The sequence below is a fragment of the Lepus europaeus genome, chromosome 13 (assembly GCF_033115175.1).
Source record: "Lepus europaeus isolate LE1 chromosome 13, mLepTim1.pri, whole genome shotgun sequence".
Classification (NCBI taxonomy): Eukaryota; Metazoa; Chordata; class Mammalia; order Lagomorpha; family Leporidae; genus Lepus; species Lepus europaeus.
In genome coordinates this window covers 66,210,056-66,223,773 of record NC_084839.1, presented here as the reverse complement: position 1 = coordinate 66,223,773, position 13,718 = coordinate 66,210,056, and positions in this window count along the sequence as shown.

Genomic DNA, 13,718 nt, shown 5'->3' with positions numbered 1-13,718 from the left:
AAAAAAAAAAGTATTTATTTATGCTTTCCCAGGCCATTAGCAAGGAGCTGCATCAGAAGTGGCAGAGCCAGGACACTATCTGGCCCATATTGGATGCCTGTGTCACAGGCAATGGCTTTATCTGCTACGCCACAGTGACAACACCTCACTCAACAGTTTCCACTGCTCCCTTTCTGACAAATGAACACATCTTTGGTTTTTTGGTTTTTGGTTGGTTTTTTTTTTTTTTTTTGTCATACTATTTTCTTGTATTTCAACCAAGAAATCAGAAAGTCTTTTCCAGTGTTAGAAAGTGTTTCTCCAACAATGTATGGCTTTTTGTCTTTTTGCTATTACATACGAAACCTTGAAGGAGGTTTTATTGAATTTAATAAAGTCCCCTAGCAGGAAGGATTGCTTTTTCCTGACTTCAAACATTGCAGAAAAGTTGTAGAGATCTGTCTTCATGGTCTGGGTGTGTGGTTTTTATTTTTATTTTTTTAAGGTTGATTTGTTTGGGGCTGGAGGCAATGCTGACATCCCATATGGGTGCCAGTTCCAGTCCCAGATACTCCACTTCCAATAAGCTCTCTGCTATAGCCTAGGAAAGCAGAAGATGGCCCAAGTGCTTGGGCCCCCACACCAGTGTGGGAGACCCAGAAGAAGGTCCTGGCTCCTGGCTTTGGATTGGCACAGCTCCGTCCACTGTGTTCATCTGGGGTGTGAACGGGCAGATGGAAGACTTCTTTCTCTGTCTCTCTCTCTGCCTCTGCTTCTCTGTACCTCTGACTTTCAAATAAGTAAATAAGTCTTTAAAAAAAAGATTTGTTTATCTGAAAGGTAGAGTTACAGAGACAGGGGAAGAGTCAGAGAGAAAGAAAGAGAGAGGGAAAGAGAGGGAGAGAAACAGAGACAGAGACAGAGAGATTGATCTTCCATGTGCTAGTTCACTCCCTGAAATGGGCCAGGTGAAGCCAGGAGCCAGGAACTCCATCCTGGTCTCCCACATGGGCGGCAGGAGCCCAAGCACAAAGATCATCCTCTGCTGCCTTCCCAGGCACATTAGCAGGGAGCTGAACCCAGCACTCTCATGAGACACCAGAGTCACAGATGGTGGCTTAACCCACTGTACCACAGTGCTGGCCCCTGGGTGCGTGGTTATTAAAAGGCATTGCTAGGTGGGATAGCCTCCCATAGCACAGCAGAAACGCAGACGGAGGCTGTGGGTGTAGATCCACATCCCAGTCTTTACCAACTTTCTCCTATTTTCCAGCTTCTTGTCACATCTGACTGAATGTTGTAGGTTTTATTTTGTAACATGGCTGCCCGAGACAGCCCATTCCGGGAATCAAAGTGTCTGCCTTTTTGTAGTTTGCGTGCGTTCATGTTTTAGTATTGCAAGGGATCTTCAAAAAGTTCATGGAAATGCATATTCTGAAAAAACTGTGCATGGATTTTGAAATTTTTGCACCAAAATTCTTTTAATTCCATTTTCCATGAATTTTTTTGAAGCCCCATCATATGTTCCACCCATGGCTTTCTTTTTTCTTTAAGCTTCTTGTCCTCTCTGTAAGGATCATTTTATAATAATTATTTCATCATCTGTAAATTTACTAATCTTCAGGAACATTTGCCTCTATGCTAAAAACGAGTAAACAGCCGGCGCCGTGGCTCACTAGGCTAATCCTCCGCCTTGCGGCGCCGGCACACCGGGTTCTAGTCCCGGTCGGGGCACCGATCCTGTCCCGGTTGCCCCTCTTCCAGGCCAGCTCTCTGCTGTGGCCAGGGAGTGCAGTGGAGGATGGCCCAAGTCCTTGGGCCCTGCACCCCATGGGAGACCAGGAGAAGCACCTGGCTCCTGCCATCGGATCAGCGCGGTGCGCCGGCTGCAGCGCACCAACCGCAGCGGCCATTGGAGGGTGAACCAACGGCAAAAGGAATACCTTTCTCTCTGTCTCTCTCTCTCACTGTCCACTCTGCCTGTCAAAAATAAAAAAAAAAAAAAAAACGAGTAAACAGAACCCTGAGGAGGCCCCAGCTGGCCTCGTGTGGGGTAGACCCCCATTCTGCCCCATGCAGACAGGAAGAGGCCGGTTTCCATTCAACACCTGTAGTAGAGTCTCTTCCTTGTCTCTCCGATTAGAACATCAGCAGAAGTCCTCACCTGTTCTTCCTGCTCTCGGAGCTCCACCACCTCCCTTTGCAGGGTAGCAGCGTGAGATGCTTAGTGGGAGCCTCACACACAGCGGGCCCTTCATTCGTGCAAATTCTCTTCCCTGGCAGAACCTGCTGGGGAAAAACACTTGGGATGAACTTGGCGGTTCATCTTCACGGGCAGAAGACCCAGGGAAGAACAAGGAAGGGGCCTGAGTCAGGGGCCACTTGAGAACTCCTGAGGCTGGACAAGGCTTGGGTTGGAGCAGGGCCTGAGGCCCAGGGCCTGAGTCACCACGCTGCGCTCCTCCTCCAGCTGCAAGCCAGGGGTGACCTTGGCCGAAACAGTTTACCGCGGTGTTCTTGCAGCAGGCCCTCCGGGAAAGGAGCAAGGAGGACAATGAGGAGGGGGCCAGGCCCCCACCCAGGCCACAGCGGCCACTAACTCACAGGGGCCACGTGCGGCATCTATAAGATCCCCAGCAATATACAGTGTCCCTCACTCAGAAACCCCACTCTGGCTTACTGGGTGCACAGCAAACCATGAGACTCGGTAGCCAGTGCCCCCAGGCGGGGTCTTCTGCCCCCTTGGGTGTGACAGGGAATCTTAACTCATCTCGCCGTGGCTTCTGGGGCCTGGACAAACCCCTGGGCCTCGGTCTCCTCCCTCCGAGAGGATGGAAAGCAGCCCTGTGCTTCCCTTGACAGAGACTCTGTGTGCCCACACAGGAGCAGCTCTGTGCCCCGCCGCTGGCTGCTGCCTTTGATAAAGCCACACAGGGAAACCCTCTCGAGCAACAAACACGGCAGGCAGAGCACTGATTGGGCCGGCGCGGGGCTGGGATGTGTCAGTCCTGGCCTCCTCCCTGGAGCCCACTTCAGAAGCTCAACTTAAATAACGGCTTTCATGTGAGGCTCTGAAGTGAGCCAAGGGTTGGGAAGCTCCTGGCCTCTAAGATGTGGCTTTTCCCCCGGTTTTCAATGGTCTCCTTTGACTCACCTAAACCAAGCTATCAATCCACAAAAAATTTATTGAGCACTTAGGATTTCATTGCATTGCCACGTTTTTTAAACACACTCACTTGTCTCCGGCTACAAGCAAAGCTTCAGAGACAACATATAAACTAGAGGCATGGGACGCCAGAGCCAGGAGACACCGCTTTAGGGAGATACAACTCAGGTCCCAAGGTTAGCTAGCTTTCCCAAGTTGCACTGAATCTCGTGCAGTGGGATGGGACTTGACAGGATGCTTTCTCCAGCCAGACTTCACATGCAGATACTGGGATCCCTCCCCAAGGCACACTGACTCAGAGAACTCGGGGAGATTCAAAGATCTACATGTTTAACATGCCCTCACGACTCACACACACACACACACACGGCTGATTCTGATGGAGGCAGCACACTCTGACAAACATCGAGATGGTCCAAATGGCCAGATGGCAAGTCTCTGGGAAACCACCCGAGCTGACGCCTGCACCGTGATAGGACCAGACATTCTTCCCGAGCAGACAGCATATTCCAATGCTGGATGGTTCCCGACACCGAAAGGTCTTCTTGACATTGAAGAATGTCAGGGAGGCATCTGCAGGGCCTGGGATGATATGCCCCGGGGACCCCAGGTGATGAGCGTGTTGTGTACAGGGGGCCCGACAGGGACAACAGGACAACACAGGACTCTGGATGTGAATCGCAAGGGTGATCCATGGGGAGCACAAGAGACTGTTGGAATTCAGGTCCAATAAGCATTCCCTGCGATCCAGTGAATCGTCTACACTCGGGAGCAGGCATTTGTTCTTCCCAAAACAGCAAAGCTGGTTGGGTCAATTTGTCACATGCAGCTCAGAGTCCCCAATGTGGCCAGCCTACAGCAGCCAGGGAGGTGTGCATCCCAGACCATTCTACTTCAAGGATGGAGTTAGGGGACAGCCACCAGCCACTGCACCTGCTGGACCTACCCCAGCATTCTCAACTCACATGCCAGCCTGGCTGATCCCAGTCAGTGACTGAACATAGCTAGGGAACTGGAGCCAGGCCATTTCTGCCTGACAAAGGACTTGTCTAGCAGGCAACCTTTTTGAAGATTCCCCAGGCAGCCAACAGATTTTCCCAAAGATGCGCTTGCAGTCAGAGGCTCTTCCTACACCATCCCTCTGCCCCACTCTCCTTTCACTGGGGTCAGACTGATATAGGATAGGCAGATAACTAGTTAGGTCTGTGTTGGAAGTCATAAGTCACTGCCCCCCCCCATGTACCCTCCTATTTGTCAATCAAAGCACCTGCCTTCCCATGATGCATCTGTTGCACCCAGGACCTGGGTGCACAAGAGACAAAAGGAGGCAAAGGTGGGAGAGTGCCTTTTCCATCTTTGCCCTCTCTTGGAGGTACTGCACCTGTCTATCCTCAGACAGACTTCTCAACCACACTACCGTTTTCAGTTTTTCTTTTCTCCCTAGTTTAACTCTTCAGCCCACTCCTGTTATGTATTTCTCTGTGTAGGGCAACCCACACTCTCCTTTGAATGTATATTTATTCCCCCACTGCCAAATTAACTGTGTTTCTATTTGCACACAATATCAGTCTCTGCTTAGTATTTCTGTCTCTGCAGACAAGAACCTGAACTAAAAATTAATTTAAAATTGATAAAATAAATGCATTCATTTCCCACATCGAGACCAGCTTCTCGGTCTGAAGAGTCTTCCCACCTGCTCCTGCTTCCTCTCCTCTTGCTCAACACAAACACTCCCCCAAAACATCTACTAATGCCTTTGGTTTTAATAGCTAAGCAGGCTTGTGAGAGCGGTGTTCTGCCCGCTTCTCAAAAATGTATCAGGGGCCGGCGCTGTGGGGTGGCAGGTAAAGCCACCGCTTGCAAAGCCAGCATCCCATAATGGCACTGGTTTGAGTCCAGCTGCTCCACTTCCCATCCAGCTCTCTGCTAATGCACCTGAGAAAGCAGTACAAGATGGTCCAAGTCCTCGGGCCCCTGCACCCACGTGAAAGACCCACATGAAGCTCCTGGCTCCTGGCTTCAGATTGGCCCAGCTCTAGCCATCGTGGCCATTTGGGCAGTGAACTAGTGGATGGAAGATCTCTCTCTCTCTCTCTCTCTGTCACTCTGCCTTTCAAATAAATAAATTTTTTTTAAAAAAAAGAATGCATCGGACCCTGTTGGCATCCCTCAAACCACTGCATTGAATAGCACTTTCACCTGGTGAACCAGACTGCACTGCGTGTAGCTATCAGCTTCCCTTGGCTTAAGCCCCAGCTCTAAAACCAACTGGAGCTGTGCCTTGCGTCCTTTTCCCCAAGGCCCACACCTTGAACTCCTCCCTTTGGCTCTGCGTCTTAACAGTCTGGAGGAAACACAAGGCCAAAGGTGAAAAGAAAACCCTCTCTTAAGGCCAAAATAGACGTGACTCACCTGGGAAACCAGCCTCCCACTGGAGGTGCAACAGGTGCTGGATCACCTTAACGCATGGGAGAGGCCCGGGCCCTAGAAGGAAGGCCTAATAAAGGGCCTTACCCATGAGCCACAAGCTAGGGGGAGACACCTGCGTTGGAGGAAGGCCTTGCAAACATCCTCTAGAGAATGAAAACACCCCTGTGTGCTCGCTACTTAACAATCCAGCCCAGGGGACTCCCGGCAACATGGTAGCTGCTCTGCTTTCTCAACAAAGCCTAAGAGGATGAGCTACAGGCAGCTCTGATGTCAAACTCAAGTGCGTAAGAAACAATCCTGTGCTCTGCAGAACTGTGTTCCTGACTCCTGGCCCCTTCCCCACAGGATGGCAGCACATTTACCTTGCCCATCCTGGTGCTTCCTTCCCCCGGGCCATGTCAGCATTTCAGGATTTTATGCAGTCGGGGCCAGGTGACCGCTGGGGTGGAGGAGGCGGAGGGACTCCTTGGTCATCAGCTAGCTGTCCCCACAGGTTTTCCCTGAGAGGCTCCTACGGTCCTTTTAATTCAAGGGCTCCCACAGGGACTGTGGCACTTTTTCAAGGCCACCTAAAGGCCTCTGTGCCTGGAATCCCGCAGAGCCGTTCTCTGGGGTCTGGCCGTCTCCTGGTTAACACTGATGCAAGGCAGGGCCTCAGCTCCAACTTCTCTCTCTCTCTTCTGCTCCCTGACAGCTTGGAAAACTGCGTAGTGTAGGCAGGATCCCAAACTCCCCGACTCTGCCCGGAATTCCCATTCTCCAATTCAGCTCCTCCCATCGGCTGTCCTCAGGATTAGACTTTCTGAAGACTACCCCCTTCTCTCTCTCTCTCTCTGCCTCTGCCTCTGCCTCTGCCTCTCTGTGGCTCTGCTTTTCAGATGAATGAATAAATCTTAAAAAAAATTAAGATAAAAAAATTTCAATAAAGATAGGGCAGGGAAAGGAGAATGCACAAGGCGAAAAATCTCAATATCTGAAAATACTATCCAGCTACCATCAACTACACTCCTGAGTGCAAATAAACTGACGTCATCAAAATCCTGCAGCCCCTTCTCAAGCACGCAGCTGGTAAGACTTACCCTTTGGGGCTGGCGCTGTGGCGCAGTGGGTTAACCCTCTGCCTGTGGCGCCAGTATCCCACGTAAGTACCGGTTCTAGTCTGGGCTGCTGCTCTTCCAATCCAGCTCTCATTTTACCTTGTTAATTTGCATTCTGTTACTTTCAGTTACTATTAGGATGATTATGAACTTGCTTCCATGACTCAGCATAGTATGTAAAACATCCTTCTGTTTTTTTTTTTTTTAATTTTTAATTTTTTATTTTTTTTGACAGGCAGAGTGGACAGTGAGAGAGAGAGACAGAGAGAAAGGTCTTCCTTTTTGCCGTTGGTTCACCCTCCAATGGCCGCTGCGGCCGGCGCATCTCGCTGATCCGAAGCTGGCCTGGAAGAGGGGCAACCGGGATAGGATCCGGTACCCCGACCAGGACTAGAACCTGGTGTGCCGGCACCGCAAGGCGGATGATTAGCCTATTAAGCCACGGCGCCGGCCCATCCTTCTGTTCTAACATCTCTTTGTAAGGGATAGGATTTATCCCATTTTAATGTCAAAATCAAGATATATTTTACAGGCTGGCGCTGCGGCTCACTAGACTAATCCTCTGCCTGCAGCGCCAGCATACCAGGTTCTAGTCCCGGTTGGGGCGCCAGATTCTGTCCCAGTTGCTCCTCTTCCAGTCCAGCTCCCTGCTGTGGCCGGGAAGAAAGTGGAGGATGGCCTAGGTCCTTGGGCCCTGCACTCGCATGGGAGACCAAGAGGAAGCACCTGACTCCTGGTTTTGGATTGGCACAGCGCACCAGCTGTAGTGGCCATTTTGGGGGTGAACCAACAGAAAAGGAAGACCTCTCTCTCTCTCTCTCTCTCTCTCACTAACTCTGCCTGTCAAAAAAAAAAAAAGATACATTTTACTATCAGTGTTAAAAGGAACTTTACCAACCACTAGGTAGAAAAAATAAATTTAAATGCTTCTGGTTATCAGCCCTGCCTATGGGAAATTATCTATGCACAAAGGTGTTCATCTGACTCTTATTTCAACTGAATAATTACATTATTAATGCCATTCACTCTTTTAACCTAAATTTGTATCTCTAATTACCAAATAAAATACCCTGGAACAGATCGCACTATGCTGAAGCGCTGAAATAGCAAGTTTTGTTGCACAGAACTTCTCCTGCCACAGGCGAAGGAGCTCGGTTACATAGTTCTCCAGAGCAGACGCCCGCGTTTTCAACACTAGGCGAGTCTGGAGTGACCAATCCGTAATCCATGCCTGTTACGAGGCAGTATCCACGAGGCGCTGAAGCTCTGTGTGTCAGAAGCGTCCACCAGGGGCAGAGGTTGTGGCACAGCGGGTTAAGCCACGCTTGGGATGCCCACATCCCATATCAGAGTGCAGGGGGTTAAGTCCCACCTCTGCCTTCCGATCCAGCCTCCTGCCAAAGCGCCTGGGAAAGCAGCAGACGGTGGCTTAAATACTTGAGTTCCTGCCATCCACGGGAGAGACCCATGTGGAGTTCTGCCTCCTGGCCTTGGCCTGGCCCAGCCCTGGCTGTTGTGGTCATTTGGGGAGTGAACCAATGGATAAAAGATCTCTCTCACGCATGGGTGTGCTCTTTCAAATAAATAAAAATGAATAAACATTTTTCAGATTTTATTTATTTGAAAGTCAAAGTTACAGAGAGAGGGGGGAGAGAACTTCGATCCTCTGGTTCACTCTCACAATGCCCACAATTAGCCAGGGCTGGGCCAGACTGAAGCCAGGAGCCAGGAGCTTCATCCAGGTCTCCCACACGGGAGCAGGGGCCCAAACACTTGGGCCATCTGCTGCTGCTTTCCCAAGTGCATTAGCAGGGAGCTGGATCAGAATTGGAGTGGCTGGGACTTGAACCGGTGCCCCGATGGGATGCTGGTGCTGTAGAAGGTGGCTTTACCTGCTATGCCACAAGACCAACCCCTAAAGGAACATTTTTAAAACTCCTAGCTGACTGTCAAAAAACATTTTTTAATTTCCAATAATACGAACTCAACTGACAGAGTTGAACAAAGTAAATGAGGCGATTCCACCAATAAGCAAGTAAAAGTTGTGCCTCCCATTTACCTTCTTAGTCATCAAGGGCCGAGATCGCCAATGCTGGCAAAGCAGTCACCACCTGAGAGCACACTGTTTGACCTTGATTGCAGCGGCCCCACCGCACGTCAGAGGTTGTCTGAGTGGGCTTCTTTTCCAATGGAAAAGGACCAGAGCCCTGGGCCTTCTAGAAAGGCCCTCTCCCTTCCCTCTCTGGACATTGCTGTGTCCGGATGTGATGCCGAAACTGCTCCTCCCCCTGCCAGCAGCCTGGAGGGGAAGCGAGACCTTGATTGACATGGTTGAGAAGCCGAATCAAGCAGCCCTGCACGCTGCTCCACCTCAGAACTTCCCAGTCTGCTAATCCTACATCCCCACACATTACTTAGGACGGGGGCGGAGGGGCCGTGAGCCTCTCACTGTGGTTACTGTCCACGGCTAAGAGGGATTCGGAAATTTAGGAGAATCATTAGGAGCCAGGAGCAGCACAACGGGTTAACACCCTGGCCTGAGGCGCTGGCATCCCAGATGGGCGCCTGTTTGAGTTCCAGCTGCTCCTCTTCCCATCCAGCTCTCTGCTGTGGCCTGGGAATGCAGTAGAAGATGGCCCAAGCTCTTGGTCCCCTGCACCCATGTGGGAGACCTGGAAGAAATTCCTGGCTCCTGGCTTTGGATCAGCAAAGCTCCGGCCATTGCGGACAATTAGAGAGTGAGCCATCGGATGGTCGATCTCTCTCTCTCTCTCTCTCTCTCTTTGCCTCTCCTCTCTCTGTGTAACTCTTTCAAATAAATCTTTTTTAAAAAAAGAATCATTAAATTCTGAATGCAAGGTGCCATTTTGTTTTGCTTTTCCAAAATCAGTTAACAAATTGGTGGTGGAGCGAAAACAATACACGTAGTTGGGCCAGTGCCCAGGGCGAGGAGATGCATCTTTGGAAAGATGTCACATTCCCCCCAATTTTTTCTAAGTTCATTTTAATACCAATTGAAACACAAATGGAATTGCTTTGAAATTTGATGTCATGATTTGAAGTTCAGCAGAAATTCAAAGAGATAGGATGGTTATGAAATATTTGAAAATGAGACGTGTTTAGTACCCATTCCATCAGATAATAAAATAGGCTATAAAATTAAAAGATCAGAAACAATGTGGTAAGGCAGAGAAAGAAACCTAGACCAGCAAATCAGCAGAACAAATAAAAAGCCCAGAAACAGACCCAAGGACATACAGCAGAGTGGTGGGGAACAGTGAATCTTCTCAGGTGCGTGGACAGGCACCTGGATAAACCACGGGGAGGGGGCGAGGAAGGACCACACCTGTCCTTCCCTCCCTAGACGAGAAAACCACGCACAGCTGCTTCACCAGATAATTGAGAGCAACCGTTTTTTCAAGTTTAGTGGGGTATGTGTGGGGGGGTGTTCGCTTTCCCTCCTTTGTCTCTGGTTGCGGCCGTATTTCCTCTACAGTGTGACAGGGAGACACTGATCTGCCACTCCAACGCTGACAACACCTGGGGGAAGCCACCCAAGGTGCAAGGTTCGGGATGACCAGGAACCTCACGAGTTGCTAGTGCAAATGTGAGTGGACAGTTTCCCAAAGAGTCAAGACATTGTTTAAGCATTGCATATTCAACTAACCCGCTGCTAGAAAGTTATCCTGAGGGAATCCTACACGTGAGCACGCTTTTTCCTCTAAGGTTGTTCGACAAAATGTTCATAATAGAAGAAAATTGGACACTAGATGCATGTCCATCAGTAGGGAGTTGAGTAAATGAATGATAGCACATCAATACTGTGGCATTCTGTGAAGTCACTAAAAACTCTGAGAAGGCCCGGCGCAGCAGGTTAAGCCTCTCTGTGGTGCCAGCATCCCATGTCTAGAGCGCCAGTTCCGGTCCTGGCTGCTTCACTTCTGAGCCATCTCGGCTAAAGCACCTGGGAAATCAGCAGACGATGGCTCAAGTACTTAGTTCCTGCCATCCATGGGGGCCTAGAGGGAGTTCTGCCTCCTGGCTTTGGCCTGGCCCAGCCTGTCTGTTGTGGCCGTTTGGAGAGTGAACCGATGGGTAGAAGATCTCTGTCCATCCCCACCTCCCCATCTCCCTCCCTCTCTCTCTGTCACTCTGCCTGTCAAATAAATAGGACAATTTTTTTTCAAAATTAAGAATTATGAGAGAGGCTAATCCTCCACCTTGCGGCGCCGGCACACCGGGTTCTAGTCCCGGTTGGGGCGCTGGATTCTATCCCGGTTGCCCCTCTTCCAGGCCAGCTCTCTGCTATGGCCCAGGAGTGCAGTGGAGGATGGCCCAAGTCCTTGGGCCCTGCACCCCATGGGAGACCAGGAGAAGCACCTGGCTCCTGCCTTCGGATCAGTGCGATGCGCCGGCCGCGGTGGCCATTGGAGGGTGAACCAACGGCAAAAAGGAAGACCTTTCTCTCTGTCTCTCTCTCTCACTGTCCACTCTGCCTGTCAAAAAAAAAAAAAAAAAGAATTATGAGAGAGAATATTTAATGAGGCAGAACATCGTGGCATGGGAGTCAAGCTTCAGCTTCGGGTGCCCACCTTCTATATTGGGTGCTGGCTCGAGTCCCAGCTCCCTGCTAGTGTGCACCCTGGGAGGTAGCAGATCATAGTTTAGTACTTGCAGCCCTGCCACCCAGTGGGAGACTTGGATGGAGTTCCTGGTTCCTGGCTTCTGTCTGGCCCCGCCCTGGTCAAGGCCATTTAGGGAGTAAACCAACAGATGGAAGATATCTTTCTCACTCTGCCTTTCAAATAAATAAAGCTTTTTTAACAAAATAATATTTTATGACACAGACAAAATTTTCCAGTTGCTTTTATTAAACAAAAAGATTACAAAATAGTATGAACAGTATAATTCTACTTTCATACAATATTTAGATACATGGGTTTTTAAAATGTGATCAACCGTGGAAAGCACTTAGAATGGTAAATGGCATGTGGTAAGAATTCAGTATATGGGAGCCATTTTTTTTTTATTTATTTATTTTTGACAGGCAGAGTGGACAGTGAGAGAGAGAGACAGAGAGAAAGGTGTTCCTTTTGCCATCGGTTCACCCTCCAATGGCCGCCGCGGCCGCCACGCTGCAGCCGGCACACCGCACTGATCCAAAGCCAGGAGCCAGGTGCTCCTCCTGGTCTCCTGTGGGGTGCAGGGCCCCAGCACTTGGGCCATCCTCCACTGCACTCCTGGGCCACAGCAGAGAGCTGGACTGGAAGAGGAGCAACCAGGACAGAATCCAGCGCCCCGATTGGGACTAGAACCCGGGGTGCTGGCGCCACAGGCAGAGGATTAGCCTATTGAGCGCAGCACCGGCCGGGAGCCATTATTTTTTAACCTTCATAGCCACATTATAAAGGAAGTATTTTTGTACCCAGTTTACAGATACAGAAACTGAGACACAAGGATGAAGTTATTTGACCAAGGTCACAAAGCTTATAAGTGCTGGAGAGTTAGCATATGTGATAAACTGAGAAAAATGGCTGGAACACATCAAGCACTCCATCGCTTTATAAATATCATAACCTATTTAACTAGGTATTATCTTTTCTTGGGAACTTAGAAAATTGTTGAGAGAGAGAGAGAGACTGGCTAGTTTTGGCACAGCATTTAGGTTGCTACTCAGGACACCCACGTCCTATATCAGAGCACCTGGTGGAATTCCAAGCTCTGGCTACTCCACTTCCCTCCCAGCTTCCTGCCACACCCAAAATGGATAACAGCGCAAGCACTGAGTCCCCGCCACCCATGGAGGAGAACCACGCTGAGTTTCTGGCTCCTGGCTTTGACCTGGCCCAGCCCTGGCTATCGTTGGCTCTTTGGGCATTTGGAGACATGTGGAGAGTGAACTAACTGATGGACAATCTCTCTCTCTCTCTCTTTTCCTCTTTCCCTCCACCTCTCCCTTTCAAATAAAATGAAAATAAATAAAATTTCAGAAACAAAACTTCACATTCCTCCCCCCTCAAAAAAAAAAAGTATTCTGCATTTAACCATAGCAAAATCTACAGGCATGTCCTTTGTTTATTCCTAGTCCATATATCCTCTCTCTAAGCTCTCCCCTGTGCCAAAATGGCCTTTATTTTTCATTGCCTTCAGGACAGAACCCCTCGAGAATCATTTTGAGGGGCAGGTATCGTGGTACACCAAGTTAAGCAGCAGCATGGAACGTCCACAACCTGTATCACAATGCCCACCTCCACTTTCAAGCCAGCTTCCTGCTAATGCTCCTGAGAGACAGCAGGTGCTGGCTCAAGGACTTGGGTCCCTGCCACCCTCATGGGAGATCTAGACTGAGTTCCTGGCTCCTCAATTTGCCTGGCCCAGCCCAGGCTGTTGGGAGCATGTGAGGAATGAACCAGAGAATGGAATGGGAGATATCTCTCTCCCCCCCACCTCTTTCTCAAAGAAATAAAAACTATAAAATATGGTCTAGATGATAAACACATTCCAAATGGCTATGGTGGCTGTCAACTTTCCAGGTCTCCCCTCTTACCACCCGTGTCTCATTCCACAGGGTTCCTGTGATGCTAACCCAGAGTTCCCACCTCCCGCCAGGAACTGGGCATGTGATCCCCTCTTAGCCAATCAGAACACTCCATACCCCTGTCCACAACGACTGGTCCAAGGATGGCATATGACCCAAGATGGAGCAATGCAAGTTTTTTGTTTTTTTGTTTTTTGACAGAGTTAAACAGTGTGAGAGAGAGACAGAGAGAAAGGTCTTCCTTTTCTGTTGGTTCACCCCCCAAGTGGCCACTACAGCAGACGCGCTGCACCAATCCGAAGCCAGGAGCCAGGTGCTTCTCCTGGTCTCCCATGCGGGTGCAGGGCCCAAGGACTTGGGCCATCCTCCACTGCCTTCCCGGGACACAGCAGAGAGCTGACTGGAAGAGGAGCAACCGGGACAGAATCCGGCGCCCCAACTGGGACTAGAACCCAGGGTGCCAGCACCGCAGGCAGAGGATTAGCCTAGTGAGCCACTGCGTCGGCCA